Below are 15,837 nucleotides of genomic sequence, written 5' to 3'. Positions count from 1 at the left end.
TTATTTTCTTTATCATCTTTATCGATTTTTAAGTAATACAAACTCAATGTGAAAAATTCAGACAATATAATAATAGAAAATGAAAATTCCCTCATGTACCAGCTTCTTCAGTCTCGCACCCTGTTGGCCTCGTCTATTGATTTTAGCTGGAGCTGAGTAGACATTTCTGTGAGGGCTCCTCCTCACTTCCTGACAAATGGGAGCCCAACTTCCTAGCTGACAGCATCTATTCCCAAAGACATACTGTAAAGGCAGGACAGGCCACAATGCAGGTTCTCTGAACCCATGCAGACCAGGTAAAGGAGGAGTCAGAGTCCTCAGTGGTTTTGCAGGTCTTTTATTGGGGTTCACCAGGCATATGGCAGGCAGGGGTGCTGGCTGGGGGGCTGGGAGGCTGGCAGGCCTCCCAGCCCCCAGCAAGGCTTCACTCTATCTGGGTTCTGCTGCTTCTCGGCTTCTCTTTCGGCTTCTGCTTCGGCTTCTACTGCTGCTGCTGCTGCTGCTTCTACTGCTGCTGCTGTTGCTGGCGTCCCCGCGACGCCACCCTTAAAAGCACAGTCTTAACTCAGCTGAATCCCATCTACCTATGCCCACACCCTATTCCAGGTGCCCGCCATCAGGCATGCATTCAGGACAAGGATCCATCATCTATCCTGATGGCGGAAGGGCAGAAAAGCCTGATATTTTCTTTACCCTACAGTCCACCCCCTCAGGGTTTTCTGCCATACAGTCTATACATATATATATACAATTTTCTAAGCAAACAAACAATGCAGCCATGGCCCACAAAAGCAAATACATCAAATATAACAAAATACAATATAACAAAATACAACAGAACACAAATAAGTCCAGGCAGGGCACCAACCTAGTGCAAAAGACAATTATTGGTACCAGCAGATGAGCCATCAAATCTGCTGCCGAAGGCACTGCTCATACGAGGGAGGGGAATCACTCACGGCATCTACTATATCACACCAGGAGCCGTCAGGCTTCCTGGCCTTCTCTGGCTGTAGTCTCAGCTACAAGGCACACACAGCATCCACCCCCAGGATGCACTAGCTCTGGGATTGGCGATTCTATTCTGTTGGGGGTAATCACCAACCCTCAGGGTTTCTGTCTGCAGTCACTCCAACACTCGGCCTTCACAGCCACCCATGCGACTCACAGACCCCTGCACTCAAGCCAACCCATTGCACAATCACATGGGTCGGGGATCCAAACTCTGCATTCGGCTTGGGCTCCACCCCAAGCCACATTCCCCACCTGTCCCCCAAGGACAGGTTCCTCAGCTCCTCACCCTCACTCAAGAATGAGCAGGGCATCAACCACAGGTGATTTTACGAGACTCACAGTTCTTCAGCATACTTAAGCTGCTTAACAGCCACTCAGGGCTTCTCAACTTAGCATCAGTACCAGCTTTTGCCTTCTTAGTTGGCTTTTCTCCTCCACCTGGCTGCTGGGCATAACAGGCTGCTTTTGGCCATCTAGGCCCACTGGCCACCCCCAGGTTCCCATCTCCTGGGGTTTACAAACAAAACTGTTCCACCCCCAGGGTCCCAAAACATATCAACCTGCAAGGTCCTCCGCCTTCTGGCAGGATTGTCAGTCCATCAGTTCAAGTCCATTAGCCTCTCCCTGCTTCAGCAATGGCCTGCTGCCTCAGGGGTCATTGGTTGGTCCTTTCTGTGTCGTTGGCTGGTCCTTTCCGGTGTCGTTGGCTGGTTCTCTTGGGCGTCTCCTTCACGCCAGGTCTCGTCCTGTAGCTCGTGGACGTTGTCCACCTTCTGTGCTGCCATGGCGCCTCCAGCATCATCACAGGCACACAGTCTGTTCTCCTTAGTCCCTCCAGGTCTTCGGAGGGCTCCAATACCCGTCTACATGGATCCTGCCCACTACGCCAATTGTAAAGGCAGGACAGGCCACAATGCAGGTTCTCTGATCCAATGCAGACCGGGTAAAGGAGGAGTCAGAGTCCTCAGTGGTTTTGCAGGTCTTTTATTGGGGTTCACCAGGCATATGGCAGGCAGGGGTGCTGGCTGGGGGCCAGGCCTGCCAGCCTCCCAGCCCCCAGCAAGTCTTTACTCTATCTGGGTTCTGCTGCTTCTCGGCTTCTCTTTCGGCTTCTGCTTTGGCTTCTACTGCTGCTACTGCTGCTGCTTCTACTGCTGCTGCTGTTGCTGGCATCCCTGTGACGCCACCCTTAAAAGCACAGTCTTAACTCAGCTGAATCCCATCTACCTATGCCCACACCCTATTCCAGGTGCCCGCCATCAGGCATGCATTCAGGACAAGGATCCATCATCTATCCTGATGGCGGAAGGGCAGAAAAGCCTGATATTTTCTTTTCCCTACACATACCTTCCCTTCTGGTTCTGCAGGTTATCTGTCGGGATTTGTGGTGTAGCTTGGATGTATGAGGTGTCAACATGGATTGGGAGCCAAAGGGGGTATAGTCCCTTGATCAACAAAGATGAGGTCATTCTCCCTCCTTCAGACAATTCCGGTAGGCATCCTATATTCTTCTCAGAAAGTCCCCGCAGAATTGATCCTTTTCAGCCACAATGATGGCCTCAAATTTGAATCTCTGTATCACTTTTTCCTTCTTCACTGTTTCACTCTCTCCAATTTCTCATTTCCATCACTTGAAATCTGCCACTTCCCCCCTTATTTGATAATGCCCCTTTCCTCTGTACTTCTGTGCTTCCTCTCTCCTTCAGTTCTGATTTATCATTTCACTATAACTCTATTAGCTCTAAAACATTTGAGGATGCTGTCAGGATAAAGGTTCTGTAGCAAATGAGGTTATATTGAATTATTTAGCTTTCAGCTAAAGTGGAGATAACTAAAGCAGCTGAGCTAGTTTGTAAAATCCTGCAGTAATCCATCCACTGATTGGGTGCTTTTATAACATTAATTTTTTTCTTGTGGATGAAAATTAAAAATTTTAAGGCAGCAAAGAGAAATAGGTATGCAACTTTTCAGTTCAATGCCACAAACCTATAGCTAAGGAATGATCTATTTCCTTTAGTATATAATTATGTAGCTGCACAGCTGCAAGCCTAGGGAAACATGAATTTGTTTAATAAGTTTATTCATACATGGTTTTGAAAAAAATACATAATTTCACTCCAATTTTTTTCTTGAAAAATTAAAGGATTTCAACTTATATGATAATCTCTGCTTTTGAAGTTGTCCTCTTTTTCCTGAGTTTTTCTTGCCACAGTCTGGTTCTTAAATCATTTTTATTTAAAAAGATCTTTCTGTTGCTAACAATAGTAGTAAATCAATTCTTGATTGTTGTCAGAAGGGAGTGTGTGGAATCACTGCTAATCTAATGGATGACCATGAATATTCTTAGATCATTGTCTCTATATTACCAGTCTCTTGGGAAATTGAGCAGTTACAAGGGTCCCAAATACAGGGGGGGAGGGATGGAGTGTTCTGTGGCTTTGTCATATCTGTGGAGTTTGCCCCACTTACCACAACTTGGTGTTTAAATGCCCGCTTTCAAGAAGTGTGGCTATAGCAGGGAGCGAAACAGATTTGCATGTGTTCAATATATACACTAAGCAGGCACATCTGGCAATTAAATACTCTTTTCCTGGTGAATTCTGGAAAACGGCATAATTATACTCCGAAGCAAATAACTCAGGAGTAAGAATGTTCCCTTGTAAAGAATGCCAGGCAGCATCAAAGTTAAAACTGTTCTGAAACCAGAGACACACTATGGGGGGAGGGGGCGGGGGAGAGAAGGGAGTAGGATCAAAACAAGTATGGTGGGAATTTTATGGGGACTATATCCAAGATGAAAATGCATACATTGTACAAAAATGAAAAATGATGTAAAAAATACATATATATATAAAAACTCTCTTCTACCATCCTAGACCTTTTTCATTCTCCACTGTCATCTCCATAATACCTGCGATTACCTGGCCTGATCACTGATGAGAAACTGTCCTGGGCGTGGCTGGTGGAGAAGAGGCGGCTCCGGAGCAAGGAGCAAGGCGTACCACCAAGTCTTATTGAACAATGACCTTGTAGCTTCAAAAAAGTGAAGAAAAAGGACTACCTTGCAAACCGCCCATGTTCTTCTGTGAGTCTCTCCGAGGTGACTCGGTGGTGCCTTCTCTTTTCTCTTTGGCATCACTGGTTTTTAGTGTTTTCTCTGGCCTATTGCTTCTCACCCCACCCAGGCTTGAAGTGAGGAAGCCCCCCCCCCCTCACCCGGACCCGGCAAGAGGTGCGGCGGGGCTGGTGTGGCAGCTTGCCTGTTGATTACTGTCCCTGCAATCTATGAGCGTCGTGGGACTGCAGGCTGAGCACCGCCAGCACTGCCGGGTCGGCGAGGACTCTGCCAGGTTTGTAGACAGAATCGACCACACCTAGTTCACGGGCTGCGGGTGGGAGGCCTCCAGCCGAGTGCCCACCCCTGCCCTTTCCAGCGTCTGCTTTTAGCGCCAGCTGAGGGAAGCCCGCCCCGGAGCGCGCTAACATCCCAGCCCCGGGTGCAATCTATACCTTCCAAAACCACCGCAGCGGGGGCGCACTGCTTGGACGCTCGCCTCGCTCACCCTACGGCCTACGATTGTCTTGTAATATATTTTTGAAAACCTGACAGTATACAGTGGAGACACGGGGCAGGAAAGGCTGGAGGATTTTTTTCGTGGCCAGGCTCGCGGTCCAGGGTGCACAAATTAGGCCCGAGCTGCAGAGTCGAACCCTTTTCCCGTTGCAGGGGGCTCGGGCTAGCTGGCGGTTTGGGGAGGTGAGCAACTATGGGGGCGCTGCGGGCGGCTTGGGCTTCTGGTGTCCCCGGGCCAGGCTGCCAGCCCGGAGGCGGATGCGGGCGGCCGGAGCCCGGCGGAGGCAAGGCAGGTGCCCCCGGCGCGGAGGCTGATTGGCAGGTGCGGGAGTGGGTGGGGAAGGCGGGGGCTGGGCCTGGCGCTGCGGGAGGCTGCGGCCCCGCCTCCCCGCCCCCGCCGCGGGACTATCTGGTCCCGGCAGCAGCGATGTCCCCCGGCAGGAATGTCCCTCCTCAGATAATGTTATTTATATCTCTGGGCGGGTCCGCGGCTCGGCAGCACCAGGCGCCCGGCGGCCGCTGTGCCAGGAGCCCCGCGCTGCCCTCCTCCCCCTGCGCCGCAGCCGCCGCTGCCGCCCCCGGGCTCGGGGTGGCCGCCGCTACAGTCCCAGCCCAGGTGAGTCCCGGGAGGGCTGGGCGGTCCGAGGGGGCTGGGTGCGGGTGCCAATGCGCAAGACTGGGGCGCGCGGCGCGAGCGCAGAGGCGGCGCTGGGCCCAGGGGGCTCGTGACGCGCAGGACCCAGGGGACCAGGTGGGGGCCCAGCCCCGGGGGCCGGGCTGGGAGGGGTGGGCGCGGGGCCCAGAGGCCCTAGCTGCTGTGGCAGCGAAAACCCCCGGGCGCGGGAATCCGCGTGGGCTTCGGAGGCTCTTGGCGAGCAGGACGCTAGCTTTGGAGAGCCGAATCCTGGAGCGTCGCCCGGGGGCGCTGGAAGGGGGGTGAGCCGGAGCGCGTTCTAGTCCCGGGCCGCCTCCTTCAGGACTCCAGCGTGAGGGCAGAGGGGGGTTTGCTCTTCGCCGGTCGGACCTCCGCGTTGATCTCTTGCTCTGGCTGCCGGGTTTCTCAGCCCTGGGGCTGCTCACATTCTCTTCTGGGGAACTTGACTGCGCGCTGCCCGAACAGCCCAGCGCCCAGGCAAGAAGGGCAGCAGAGGCTGCCTGGCACCGGGCGCTAGAAACGACGCGGAAAGATTGGCTTGTTGCAGATCCAAGGAGGCAAGATAAGAGTGCCCATGCCACGCTCCAGGGACCCTCCCTCTCCCATAGAGTTCAGCGCCTCCAAGCTGCTACGGTTCAGTCTACTCTCACCCGCCTTACAGTTCCTCTTCTCCAACTTGGCCTTGAGAAATAGCAGAAATTGGGAGAAATAACAGAGATTGAAACAACCCCCAACTCCCACCAACTTGCCCAGACTTTCTAGGGTGGGGAAGTAGCTGAGGGCTTGAGTACTGTTTCCGTGACAACGAGCCCCAGGTAGGGCCCTGATTTGTAGCCTATTAATATCCAAACCACTGTTTTCAGTGAGCAATTAGAGGCGCCAGGAGTTAATAATAACACGCTTAACTCGCTGAAGGAACATAAGAGAACCACTGTTATTTTTGTAAATTTCAGATTTATCAGATGGAAGGGGTGGAGGGGGGACACGTTTGTATAGTGACAGTATGTTTCTACCGAGAATGCCTGTGAAGTGATGCCAGACTGTCACCTCCAGGTAGGAAGGCAGCCAGGCAAAATCCACTGTTCGGAGGTAGTCACAACCTATACTTCAGTTTCTAAGGAAAGTGACTCAGGTTGCTCTGATTGAGAGGAGTTTTCAAATCAAAATTCTTAGGCACATTTGTTGTTTAACTAACCTATCTTTAACTCTGTAGATGGTTCCAAATTTTATTCTGGAATTCCTTCTTTGACCACTCTCCTACCCCATGACCCAGGGCAGGTCATTTCCTATTCCAGGGTGAAAGACTCTTACTAGGAGCCCTGGATTCCAGAATGTCTTTGAAAACTCTTATAAGTGCAAAATAGTTGTTGAGTGTACAAAATGCCCAGCACCCAACACAGCTAGACTTGCAACTGCTTGGAGGCTGTGGGCTAGGCAGAAAAAGGAATAATAGGTTTACACTGAAGAACACCAGAAACCAGATTCCTCAGAGTTGGGTCATTTATACAGAACCCAACAAACTCTAATGTTAAGCACAGCTGAGGGCCATAAACCCTAAATTATGAAAAGGTAACCTTTAACCCTCTAGCTATTGCTCTTAGCTCCATCAGCGGACCAGTCACAATGAGTGGGGATGAGCCAGTCCTGTTAATCCCGAGTTCTCAGAAGACTGAGTCGGCTCAGAATTGAAGGCACCTGAAAACTCCCAGGCATCCAGGATTGTCCAGTCGCACAGACATATCAAATTTTCCAGAGTGGCTTGCCTGTCAGAGAGCTGGGGTGCCACCTTCTGCTCAGGTCATTGCTTCCTCCATGTTTTAAAGGTGTCCTCTACTTGCACACCTGCTGGTGATTAGCTTTGGGGTAGGTAAAGGTTTGGCAGGAGGCAGACTCCCATCCAGAATCATACCTGACAAAATGATGGTTTTAAGCAAACGAGGTGTGAATGAAAGTTTTGAGCTAAAGTCAAATTTTACTGGAAAACAAACTTATTAGTATTAAAAAATAGCTTTTATTTTTTTCTTATTTGTTCCAAGGCCTAGCTGGGTGCTTGCCCCATTTATCTTTGTTGAATGAATAAGTGAGTGAATAAATGAAAGCTCAGAGTTTTCTTTGTATTGTTCTACTTAATTGTCACAGTAACTCTGCAAAGTAGTTCATATTATCAGCATCTGACACAACTAAACTCTTGTAGATTCAAGGAGATGAAATACTTTGCCTCATATCACATAACTAATGAGAGGTGGGATCAGGATTCAAGTTCAGGTGTTAGAGTTTATGCTCTTTTTAGGACTAGACATTTGACAGGGACTATAGAAGTACAATTTGGGAAGGTTTGGTTATAGGATTGTCTGTTAGTTTCACAATCTTTTACTCTCAAGACCTCCGGTAATAATTCTGCTTATAACTGAGAAGCTTTAAAAATATTGCTTGAAGATAGTATCGGACCCACTTGCTCAGAGGTTTTTAGCCTTGCCCATTATGTTCAGGTCATTGTTTCAAGGACAGAGCTGTAATTTTGGCAGTAGTCAAAGCATGGATTTTTTTTGAAAACGGATTTTCCTTTGGGCCCTGGAAGTGGCCAGGAGTGCTTGATGATGCACAGGGACAGTGTGATAGGACAGAAGATGACTATAAAAAATGCATGAGACTAACGCTATGTGTGGGAAGGACCTTGGAGGTCACGAAGTCTCATTCTCTGTAGAAACCTGCTCAAAGGTGAGACCTACCTGTAATTTATCTAGCAATTCATGTGCAGCTGTGGTATGTGCCATCAATACTTCTTATTCTTTCCATTTCTTTCTCTCTTTCTTAAGACCAATATTGGGTTTATTTCCTGAAGGTCTACCTAGCAAAACCACTGATATTTTTTTTGCTTTGGGGAGATTGTGAACATATTTTAATATCCAAAAATTTCATCTTAATGACAACTTTTAAAAAAAAAGGGGGCAGTAGTAGGCAGGAAACAACATATTAGCGAATATTAAACATTAAGCTGTTTCCATCGTTTCCCCATTGCTTGTTAGGTGTACAGAGGTATACATTTTTACACAGTAGGAATGTGTATTACTATTCAAAGAAAATACAAATCTTTTTGTATTATCAGACACCTGTTTTAATTTAATCCCAATCACCAAGTTGCTCTTGAAGTATGTTTCAAATTTCAAAATCAAATACAAAATTTTATTTTCTATTGATGACTGAAAAAATAGGAAACATTTAAGCAGGAGGCTTAGAGTGATATAAAATGCATTTCTTCATTGTCTGATTTTTTTTTCATAACCTCAGACCTGCAGATTAACATTTGTCAGTTTATTTAGTAGGATTAAGAAGGAAAGTAACTGCTGTTTGGTCTGATGAGAAATTGAATTCTTAATGAGGACTGGTCGGGAAGTTCATGGATCTTGGTTTCTGAAATCATGGATCTTACTAGCCAAGAATGACTATGAAAAAATTATTTTCTCTTACAAGTTGTTTGTATTAACTCAGTTGTTTTTCACAGGTAGCTCTTTGGTTACTCCTCTATTTTAAGTAAGAAATCTGGGGAGGAAGAGAAAATGCGGTTGTCTGTGTTCCAAGATCATTACATAGCATTTGCTGGGCTTATCACAGAGATGCTTCTTTCCTCTGACAACCGCAGAGGTGAAGGTCACCTGGTTTTAGAGATGGAAGTGGTGATGGTGGGAAGGTGTAGGAGGCAGTCAGGAGAATTCAGTGTCAGATCCAGCTCCACTCACTGAATTGTCAACTTCCCTTGGTAAATATTTAGAAAATGTCATAGCATGTTTCCCTTTGTTGTTGTGCTTATTTCTTAATTCACAGCCAAGCTATCCAAGTTCTTCCATTTTCAGTGAGCCTTAGCTGAATATCAAACCACCAGGGGATCCCCAGTCTTACAGCTCACAAAGTCTGTGAGGCAATCCTAGGCAGAAAATGCCTCCTTAGTGGATTGTCTGGCTAAGCTTAAGACATTCCCAGACCACCATTCATTTTTCTATTTCCTTCTTCTGGTAGCAGAAAACATTATAAAACCATCGTCTTCCAGTGAGGCCTTTTTAGGCTTTGCCTCAATGTTTAATTTCTTCACTATACCTGTGCAGACCTGGCCAAGGGTATAATTACAAGGGCAATTAAAACACAGGCATGTATCATATTAGCAATGGGGGCAAAAGCGGCTTTCCTTTCTTCCTCTCATTTAAACGCTATAAATTTAGCAAGTGAAAAGGCACAGGGCTAGGAAAAAATAGACTTTGCTTTGAACTGGGCTCAGATCATCCAGGATATTTATGAAAAGAATAACGGCATCCTGACAGCTAAAGAACAATAATTGCTTTGAATTATAGTCAAGTCAGGAGTTTTCACCATAGTGAAAGGGAACAGAAACTTGGATCATCCTGAAAATGAAAAAGTTGAAAATCATTCCCATTTCGACTAAACTTAAATATGGGTATGTCTTGTTTGAGAATTTATAGGACTTCAAATGATTTAAAGGCATAATTCCCTCACCTTATTCTGTCCCTCAGCTCAGTTCCTGCCTGTTTCTAGAAGCCCCTTAGGAGCTGTCAATCAGCTTCAACTGCCAACATGTTTCCTCAGAGGTAGAAAAGTAAGAAAAGACCTTTCATGACACCCACTTTGGGTCACACATCATAGAGCTTGAGCAACTTGAGAGAGCCACTTGGGAAATATTCAAAAAGAGAAACATCTGATACCTAACTGTGTGCAGTACACTATTATATACTGAGGGCACATACAGGGATCAGAGACCTGTGGGGCTGGTAGGGAAATGAACTTGCAAACAAGCAGTGATTCAACAGGATGCTTCAGAAGGGTGTTCTCAGAGAAAACCCAGAAGAAGCATCTGATTGAGTTTAAGGAGTGACTACAATTTCCCTACTGGAAAAGAGGAGGATGGAGGGGTGTTGGGGGCCTGCATTAAGACTCACAGATGTGCAGTAGAGCATGATGGTATCGGGAAATGTGTAGTAGTTATTTGTGAGTCCAGGAATGAGCTATAGATATGACGGGAAAGATGGTTTGGGTTCAGTTTGTGAAAAAGTTTGAATCATTGGAGCTTCAAGTTGGAATCTATAAAAGCTTTTGAGCAGGGGAGGGACCTTATGGAAACATAGTTCACCAATGGCAATGAAGGGACTGTGAGGTAGACTGCGAACTAGAGATCAGCTAGTGCAAGATGTATGTAGTCTCCCCAGTTTGCATCACCTCATTTTATTGTACAATGACCATGTGAACCAAGAAAGATGTTACCATTTCTGCTTTACAGTCAAGGAAACAGGATTAGAAACATGCAGCAATTTGCCCCAGGTCCCTCTAGTAGTTTTAATGGTAGAACCTGATTTGGACCCAACTTTTGAAGGCTGGAGCTTTGTCCAGATCTTCTCCTCAGAGTGGAGTGACTGAATGTCTGGGGTCTTCTGGTTAAGGCAGTGATTGCTTTCTCTCCTCAGCAGCACTTTCAGTCTAACTTCATTGGAGATGCAAATGAAATAAGATGGGGAATATTTGGGGGAAGAAACTCAGGTTGAGTGTAAGGGTGTTGAATGAGGCCACTCATGTGTCCAAGGAGGAGACAGGAAGCCAGTGTGACTGAAGCAGAGGGAGCAAAGACAGAGCGTCTGGATCATGCAGGCTTGGCAGCCTTGCAAGGACTTTGAGTTTTGGCCTGTGTGACAGGAAGTCACTGGAAGTTGAAGGCAGGGGAGTGACTTGTTCAGATTTGTATCTGAAGAGGATCTTTCTGGTTGTCCTGTGGAAGAGTGATTGTAGGAAACAAGAGTGGTGATAGCGAGTAGAATGAAAGCTATTGGTTGAAGCTACTGGTCCAGGTTGCAGAAGATGGACTAAGGCCATGGTGGTAGAGGTGGGGACTTTGTAGAATTGAGGGGATTTGCACATGGAAGGTAAGAGAAAAAGAATAAGAATGATTCACTTGGTCTTGACCTGAGCAACTGGAAGAATGAAAAAGCCATTTATACTGTTGGGGATATGGCTTGTCCAGTGTACTATGGGCTGTTATTTTTTATTTCTTTTTCATTGAGGAGTTTATTTGGACTAGGCACAGGCAGACTTCATTTAAATACACCCAAAAAGAGGTGTTCTGTTGTGGGCGACTCATGACATGTTTGTTTTTGAAGCCAAGCCTTAGATATGCAGTTAGTTCTGTGTGGGGCTTTGTGTTATTACTTTCAGGTCATTCTTACAATATCTCCATTATGTGATAGATACAAGGGTATGGTACAAACAGGACTGAAAGACATTTTACTCTATAATTAGAAATGTTTGGAATTTTCTGATTAAAGCCCATTTTAATACTTTATGGTCAACAAATAAAAAAATCTTTTAATATTATAAAATAAATTTATATGCATGGTTAAAAAGGGTTTCCACACTTTATAGGGCATACAATGAAAAATAAAGTTCTTCCTCCCCCTATCTTCAGCCCTCCTCCTAAGAAGTCACAGTGTCAATAACTTTCTGTAGCTCTCACGAAAAACTCAGTGCCTACATGGCCTGACATATTTTAAAGTCATAGTTTTAACAAAAACAACACATTTGATTTCATTATTTGTGACTTAGTAGCCGTCAGGTACCTACTTAAGTGGAATCTACCTTTCTGTCCATTAAGGAACAGAAACAACATGTCCATCATGTAATGCCTTTTCTTGAAAACCTCCAGTGGTTCCCCTCTGCAGAGTTGGAAATCCAAACTCAAATGGTTGATTTTTAAGAATCATTTGTAATCTGACTTCAGTCTCTTTTGTACCCATATCTTTTACCTCTCCCCATGACAAACCCTCTACCTGAACCAGATGTCCATCTGTTTCCTGAGTTCTACATATCTCTCCCAGATTTGGAGTGGTTACCACCAATCTTCCTGGAACACTCCAGCCCACTCTCTCCTTTCTCCAATTTTTTTAAAGAGCTAGTTACATGTACTACTTAAATGAACATAATCATAGACTTTTATTATTGTTATTTAACTTTTTTCTATGTCCATTTATTTGTCTAACTAGATGGTAAGTTCGTAAGGGCAAGACTAGATTAACAAATTACGGTAGTGGGTCTTAATGAGGACCTTGCTAATGCTTTTGCACAAAGAGGTTCAACTGATAATTTTGAAAGTCGTCCCTTCCTGGGGTGATGCTGGTGCACCGGGATTATATGAATTAAAAATTGCTGCATGATGACTGCCAACAAAACCACCTTCTTTTGGAGTTATGAGCGGTCCATTTCCAGGGAATGGTAATTGGGTGCTGGTCCTTTGGGTAAAGGACTGTCTAATGCTCTTGTCCCCTTTCAGATGGCATTGCATCTAAATGTCTGAAACAGGTTGTTTTCATTTGCCCCTAGAGATGGGCGTGGTAGCCAGGCAATTTAAAAAAGTGTGTTGTTTTACATTGTGATATATAAATATAAATTTGTCCTTTTAATTATTTCTAAGTGTCTAATTCATTGGCAGAGTATATGCACATTATTGTGTAGCCATCATTATCATCCATCTGCGGAACTTTTTTCATCTTCCAAACTACATTAGCACTAGCTCCCCCCACCCCCCCAGCACCTGGCAGTCACCACTTTACTTTCTGTCTCTCTGAATTTGACAGCTCTAGGTAGCTCATATAAATGGAATCATATAATACTTGTCCTTTTGTGACTGGCTTATATCATTTCATACTAGAATGTCAAGATTCATTCCTGTAGCATGTTCCAGAATTTCCTTTTAAAGGCTGAATCATCCCATTTTATGCATTTATGTTGTTCATTATTTGTGGGTTAATACTTGGGTGGCTTCTACCCCTTGACTGTTGTAAATAGAGCTATGATTAATAATACTGCTGTGAATGTGGCTGTAGAGACATCTCTTTGAGACTCTGCTTTCACTTCTTTTGGGTATATAGTCAGAAATATATACTCTAGTATATTGCTGGATCATATGGTAATTCTAGTAGTAATTTTTTTTTAGAAACAAAACATGCAGTTTTACTATTTCCCCCTGGTATTTAATTCTAATGGGAAAGGTAAAAAATTAACATTCTCACCTTGGGGGCCAAAACTGAGAAGGATAGTGTTTGAACTTGAAAGATAGTGTTTGAGAACACTTATCTTTGGGGGATAGTTTGTCATCAAAGTTCTTGAATTTGTTTATATATTAGTTTGCCTATTTTTAGACTGTAGACTTTTAGAGGACAGGCAGGAGAGGTTTAATTTGCTTTGTAGAGCATGTAGCCCAAACCCAGGTGGGGAAGGGTGCAAATATTATGTGATGATTCATTTCAGCTAAAATGTCTCCTTGAGCTGGATGACAAGAATCTGGGTTGCTTCCAGCTCCTTTTCTCTTGCTGTGTGCCCTTGGGCAAAGAATTTCCTCTGTCTCTGACTTTTATTTCAAAGTTTGTGTGTTTGTGTGTGTGTGTGTGTGTGACACCACCTCAATATTTATTATTATCCTTAAAAATTTCCTTGCAGATTTCTTTGTAATGCCTGAGTGTTGCCTCTTCTTCGTAGCTTTGCCTGACAGCCCATTCCCTCTCCAGGTCCCAAGGTAACAGTGAATGCTTCTTCCTTTGTATTTTTGCAGTATCTTCTCATTCCTTTGTTAATCACCTTTTTGTAATTGCCACCTTGCCTTCTACACCAGTAGACCATGCTTCCTATGAAGGGCAACTAGGGCTTACTCTTTTTCAAAATATTCCCAGCACCTAGAGCCATGCGTGGTACTCAGGGAAGTGGCTCAAAATACCTGATCAAGAATTAGGAAAGTTTTGGGGCCTCCCTGGTGGCGCAGCGGTTGAGTGCTGGGTTGCGAAGCTGCCCGCAGCCTCTGCAGCGCGGGTTCAATCCCCGGCTGCTCCCCTGCCACCGGAGGAGGGTCCCGCATGGTGCGCAGACCTCTCCTGCCGCCCACTGCTCCCCTCAGCAGTGTACTTCGGTCCTTCTGCCTGCTCTGCCCCCTGCTCTTGCTCTGGTGAGTTCTCTCACCCTCCTGCGCTTCTGACTGTACTTGTATAAATAAATAAATAAATCTTTAAAAAAAATTAGGAAAGTTTCAGTATATATAATTGTGTGTGTGTGTGTGTGTGTGTTGAGAATGAAGGATTATTATAAGTCACCATTCATTATGTGCTGGGCACTATGCTGAGTATTCTTAGGTGTTATTTCTATTGCTATCCTAATTGAACAGATGAAAAAAATCAGGCTTAGGGAAGTTTACTAACCAAGATTACACACCTCGAAGGTCACAGCTGGACTTGAACTTGTGTATTTACTTTGCTGGTCTAGAATCACTGTCGGGCAGCACTCCATGACTCCTAATTTTAAATGTTTCTTTTTTTCCTGTTATCCTGAAATTACAGGTCTGAAATGACAAAGGTAATTAGTTGTATACCTTTATATTTTGTTTTGCATTTTTCAGTGATTTAATCTAATAGGCTTGAATCCCTTTATTAGCTTTTAATAAATATTTAATATTCTGAATTCTACTTCCAACATAGTTCTTTGACATCTGAGGATGAAGATGCTAATTATTATTGCACAGTATACCCACTGTTGAGGCAGCTCTCCATATCATTGTACTAAAACTGCATTAGAAACTTGAACCTGCCTGTGCATGAGAAACATCTCTATGGCTTTTAGAACATGTGAGCATGTTTCCTACAAAAGCTGCAGAATCATAATCAGATAATTTTTACCTTGACAGAACTCCATGAGGGGGGGGTTCTGATATTCAACCAGGGGTGGGAACCACAATTCTAGACTATTTAGACCTCAGTCAATCAAAGAGCAACAATAAGACAATGGGGAGCTTTTAGTAAAAAAAATGTCGGACTTCTGTCCACTCAGTTCACAATTATTAGCAAGGAGACTGCCTTCATGAAATCAACCGTTGTACCCCTGTATCATTCCATGAAATAGTGCAGAGATTAAAGTTTAAGAACCACATTAAAAAAAATGTTTTAGAAGAGATCTGAATTAATGTCAGTGGCCTTCTTCTAGAACCAAAACTTTTCTGCAATATTTGACTCTTACTTTGAAACTAAACCCTCTTTTGGCTTCTGGGATCTGGGCTCTCCTTTTTGTTTTCCTAGCTTACTTGCCATTGTTTCTTCTTCGTTGTCTTGTTTTTGTTGTTGTTGTTCCTTCCTCTCTACTAGCTTTGAATTGTTGGGGTTGCCAATGCTTCTATATCCTTATCTCTAGCCCCAACGTGCCTCCTTAGTTATAAATCGACAACAGTCTACTGGCTGCCTTCATTTGCTTGTAACAAGATGTCTCAAAGTCACCATGTAGCAACAGGATCTCTCTCTACCCTCTTTTACCCCCAAATTTGATCTTCTGACTTTTTTGTAGTTAGGCTTATGTTGTCACCATCCTCCCAAGCAGGAATGTCAGCTACGTTTTTGTTTTTTCTTTTCATTCTTTCACATTCAGTTGGTTGCCAATTCCTGTTCGTTTTTCCTCTAAAAATTTCAAATCTGTTCCTTTTTTGGAATTTTCACTGTCCTTTTCGGTATTTGAATAATTGGCTTTTGGCCCTTACCTTTCTAACCCTTCTTATATCCTGACCTTAGAATTA

The 15,837-nt window shown here is 44.7% G+C and overlaps 1 protein-coding gene across 3 annotated transcripts in view; it reads left to right on the top strand.

Moving 5' to 3' along the window:
• The window catches only part of SPTB (spectrin beta, erythrocytic), a 157,364-nt gene that overhangs the window by 36,527 nt on the left and 105,000 nt on the right, over positions 1–15,837 (top strand). Inside the window, exons 6-7 of one of the 3 annotated variants that reach the window (XM_037503503.2) lie at positions 3,891–4,099; positions 4,200–4,364. The gene's annotated coding sequence lies outside the window, so the exon portion shown is untranslated. Of the gene's footprint in view, positions 1–3,890; positions 4,100–4,199; positions 4,365–5,158; positions 5,205–13,751; positions 13,807–15,837 lie in introns of those variants that run through there. The other 2 variants (XM_037503504.1, XM_037503507.1) reach the window with 2 other exon arrangements.

Source organism: Talpa occidentalis, unplaced genomic scaffold (assembly GCF_014898055.3).
Source record: "Talpa occidentalis isolate TD23 unplaced genomic scaffold, MPIMG_talOcc4v2.1 talOcc4.11, whole genome shotgun sequence".
NCBI lineage: Eukaryota > Metazoa > Chordata > Mammalia > Eulipotyphla > Talpidae > Talpa > Talpa occidentalis.
Note: the sequence above shows the minus strand (reverse complement) of the source record. Positions and strands in the feature narration are given on the sequence as shown.